This window comes from Crocuta crocuta, unplaced genomic scaffold, assembly GCF_008692635.1.
Source record: "Crocuta crocuta isolate KB4526 unplaced genomic scaffold, BGI_CrCroc_1.0 scaffold70, whole genome shotgun sequence".
Lineage (NCBI taxonomy): Eukaryota > Metazoa > Chordata > Mammalia > Carnivora > Hyaenidae > Crocuta > Crocuta crocuta.
This window is the reverse complement of record NW_027528417.1, coordinates 10,598,835-10,603,478: the sequence shown is the minus strand read 5'-3', so window position 1 is coordinate 10,603,478 and position 4,644 is coordinate 10,598,835. Positions and strand designations below refer to the sequence as shown.

General features: G+C 48.6%; 1 pseudogene; it reads right to left on the bottom strand.

The window, feature by feature from the left end:
* Positions 1–638: 638 nt before the first annotated feature.
* Positions 639–4,644, bottom strand: part of LOC144223687 (PC-esterase domain-containing protein 1B-like) — a 19,012-nt pseudogene continuing 15,006 nt past the window's right edge.

The following is a 4,644-nucleotide window of genomic DNA, read 5'->3' as shown; positions in this document are numbered from 1 at the left end:
TAATAAACAGATTTGGATATGACCTGGAAAATCGTTTTGATGACTGAAGACTAATTCTAAGCACTTGATTTATATTAATATCTAGTTTGTTTTCCTTTTTCTTTTTTATAAAATTTTTTTTATAGTTTTTATTTATTTTTGAGACGGAGACAGAACATGAGTAGGGGAGGGGCAGAGAGAAAGGGAGACACAGAATCGGAAACAGGCTCCAGGCTCTGAGCTGCCGGCACAGAACCCGATGCGGGGCTTGAATCCACGAACCACGAGATCATGACCTGAGCTGAAGTCAGACACTCAACCGACTGAGCCACCCCAGCGCCCCTTTTCTTTTTCTTTTCTTTCTTTTCTTTTTTTTTTTTGTCTTCTTTTTTGTGAATCTACTTCTTTATTTCAATTTTATGTTTATAAGAACACAAAGAGTGCAAGGAGNAGGTCACCAAGGGAGATGGGAGGAAGAGGCCACAGCCAATAAAAACAGCTGAGACTGTTCTTCCCTGCCATTATTAGTAACAGCAATGACCGAAAAGACGTCCAAGCAGGGACCAAAGGCTTCTGTTAACAAGGTCAGTCTGTTTCAGGAGAATCATATGATCTGCCCAGTCCATGTCCATGATGAGTAGAAAGGCCTCCAAGTTAGTTTATTGAGGCCTTGGCTGTGGGTGGGATGGGGCCCGTCTCTTGGAAGATCTGGGCCGTCGACCCCAGGGCACATAGGGGCCATGAGGTACATAGCGGGGAAAACCCTATGAACCAGAGGGGGCCGCTGCAGGTGGGTGTTGGGAAAGGGGACATGGGTGGCTGGAGATCATCCTCAAAGGAGAGTCCTGTCTGGGTGGGCGAGGGGACATCTGAATGGAAATCACTGGAGGAGAAGTCCTGTGACGGGAAAGGATGGTCTGAAGCAAGATAGTTATCTCGGGGACGGAACAGGAACCGGGTCATCACCTGGTGAAAGGGAAGGGATGAGGATGTGGGACCACGGCAGGCGGGGAGGGGCGCGGGTAGACGCGGAAGTGGGAGCGGGGGCGGCACGCGGAAGGAGGCAAGGAGGGCTGATCTGGGCTGGCCTGGGCTTGCCTCTCAACTCCCCGGCCAGGTGTGGTCCTCGCCAGGCCGCGCCGGATCCAGGGACGCACTGGGTTCCGCCGGGGCAGATCCACACCCCAGGTGGCGGCCACGCGGGCCAGCAGCCGCAGGGAGAGGCGCGGTCCCGGGGCACCAGCACGCTGCAGGCAGCGCCCCCCCCGCGTGGCGGAAGTGCAAGTGCAAGTCCAGCAGGTCCGAGCCGTATTTCTTCGCTTCCACAGAGCTGTGGAGGTTGGCTGCAACTTCCAAGGCAGGAAGCGCGCGGTGATCCGCTTGCCCACAGGCGTGGCTGTGTTCCACACCAGGAGGCACGACTCGGGCAGAACCTGGCCCAGGGGCTCTCCAGGTTCCCCAGGTTCTTCCAGGAGTCCAGACCGAACCTAGAGAGGCCCCAGAGGCAGGAGTTCATGATGATCACATGCCGGATCACATGCCGGGGGGGGGCGGGGGCGTGCTTGCTGGACTGCAGCTCTCGCAGGATGGCCTTGGGGTAGCTGGAGTACAGGCACGTGAGGAAGTCGAAGCGCACCAGGTGGTGGTCGGAGCAGAACCGGCGGACCCCCCGGTACTGGGTGCTGTTGTTCATGGGGCCCCGCTGGCCTCCGTCCACCAGCTTGTCCTATTCAAAGCTCTCCTCCCCCTTGGCCTTGAGCTGGGTGGGAGTGAGCAGGAGGTCCTTCTGCAGCAGGTGCACCAGGTCCTTGTACACGGCCCTTTGGACAGACTCCCAGGATGGCCATGAACTTGTGGTGGAGCAGCTGCTGCGCTTCCGAGGCCAGCAGGTGGGCCGTGACGGCCAGGGTGCGCTGCCCAGGTCTGTCGCGCAGTAGGTCTTCAGGTGGCTGCTCAGGTGGTAAAGGTAATTCCTCAGCTCTGGCGGCTCAGGAACTTTGCTCCACGATGTCCCCTGGAGAGGGGATAATTATGCATTCGACTTTTTCTTCCCTCTCCTGGGGCCGGTTGCTTCCCTTGAGCACTGAACACATTCTAGTTTCTTGCTTTAAAAAAGAAAGGAAACTTCTTTGACTCCACCTCCAGGACAGTCCTAACTTTTGCTTCCCCTCTAAGGCCACTTTCAAAAGAAGTTATTTGCACTGGCTGTGATTGGGTCCTCACCGACCACTCACTCCTCCTTTTGCTTTAATTTGGCTTCCGGCTCCACCAAACCGAAGAAATGTTGGTCCGTGAATCACCAGTGATTTCCTGGCCTCTCCTGCCAATGGCCACCTCTGGGTCCTTATCACCCAAAGCGTCCCCAGCTCCTGGGGTCTTGGGGGCCCCAGGTTACTCCCTGCAGAAAATTGCCAGAGGCCTACACCATGGTAACCCCGCTCCCCTCCCCCAGGATCCTGTGTGAGTTTCTCTTTCTCGGGCAGTTCTCCTCAGCTGTTGGTCTTTCCCAAGACTTCTAATCGGCTCCTCTCTTCTTGTCTTCAACATTCTTTGCCTGGGGAAATCCATCCACTCTCACGGCATCAGTCGAAACGGTGATCACACTTCTCTATTTGCCCCAAACTGTTCAGTGTTTTCTTTTTTCAAAGTTAGTTAGTGAAGAAAATTTCCAGGACATTTCACAGGGTATATGTATAATGTTCATTTTTTATTTTTCTACTCTACATAGATGAAGTGAGTTTTTATGGAACTGGATAAGTTTCTTTTAAGCTAAAACTCTAAAGGAAATCATGAGTCAAGGGAGACAGCTTTAGTTAAAAGAAGAGTGCTCAGATGAAACACTATGGTCGTTTTATGATAGGAAAAGACAGAATAAAATAGACAGAGAGGGAAGGATTAGGACCCAAGGAACCTGGGTGGGGAAAGACATATTCTGGAAAAAAGCTGGGATTGTCTGAGCACAGCAACCCCGTCCCAGGCATCAGGTTCCTCTTAAGAATGTAACAGACACCACCTACTCCCCCTCAGGCTCCCCTCAGGAATTTGACAAAAGACCTGACTACAAGTAAGTAGCCCATAAAACCTATAACCCACAAGGAATGATATAGCCAGAGACTACCCCTCATAAAATGGAAGTGGGCCAATCAGGAAAGGACAACGCAGCACCTATAGTTACGAAGCCAATGAGGGTAAGAATGAGGGAGGAGGAAGGCTGACCAGAACCTTATAAAACAAGGCCCTTGCCTACAGTCCTCAAGCATTCATTTTTGAATGTCCCCTCTCTGATCTCACACTCTAACCAACTTTGACCTGCTGCTCATTTTGTGTCCATCTCTTCATTCTTCGAAGCTGAGAGACCACGAATCACGGGTATTGTAGTAAAAGAATCCTGCAACAGTTTCTCTACTAAACGCTAGAATGAAATTACCCTGACCTATTCTGTCAGTCAGGGGGCAGTCCAGGAAACAAGACCACCAGGAGTATTATGGAATAAACTCTTTATTACAGGAGGTGAATATTACACCACGGTGGGAGGGGGTAGACATTAAGGCTTAGCACGGAGATGGTGGAGACCCGAGGAAAGTTGCTAAGCCACCCTGCTGAAGCACCAGCAGTCGTGTACAAGTTAGGGCGTGCATGGGACCTGAGAAGCCAGACACGCCCATCCCCGTGTGTGACCATGACAGGAAGCTGATGGTAAAGTCTGTGGAAGGCTTTTGTCCCTGCATCTCGTGGCGAGCCTCTCTTTCAAGGCCAGCAGTCAGGAAGAACCAGACACAAAGCACGGGTAAATGAGGACACATTGAAACCCTCTGGCATCTCTAAGTTTCTCTCGCAATCCTCTAATCACTAGGACCTTCAGAGAGGAGTGACTCCGTCACTTCTGCCATCTGCATCTCATGCAGGTCTTTGTTTTGGTCAATTCTGACATGGAAGCATAAAGGAAAGGAATCCTAGAAAATGCTGTTTCAGCTTAGCCAAGTCGACTTAGGAAAAACAAATCACAGAGTTCAAGCTTCTTTGAAGCATTAGTGTAAAGTCACCAAATGACTTTCATTCTGAGATATTTTGGGTGGAATCCAATTTCTAAGGACAAGAGAAATTATAACAGAACATATTTACTAAACATTGAGTATAATTGACAATATCAGCAACCAGAGAGGAAGATTGATACCAATATCTATCTCACATGTATATCAATATAACAAGGATCTTAAGTAAGTAAGACACCGTGGTTACTGAAAAAAAAACAATTGTTTGAATCAGATAGTATGTTGACTTTTTTAGTTAGGCAAATTTGGACTAATCCTGTCTTATAGTTTAATTTATCCATTACCAAGGACCAGCCTTCACCAGAAAGTAGATTTTTGAATTTTCACCATGGGAACTGGAAACAAATGACCCCTAAAATAGCCAGAATTGTAAGATTATAAGATGAAACTTACCTAAGAGCAGGAAGTAGCAATGTTAATGCAACTGGATAAATACCATCTACTGAGATATCTTTATCCTCCAATATACTAACTTAGATAAATTAAAATGCTGTTGAATGCATTTTATTACATTATGTATTATAAAACATATATATTATATTCAGGCAACTGAATATAAAACCATTAAATATACAATTTGATTCAGAAAAATGATCAAAAACTGAACACAGGT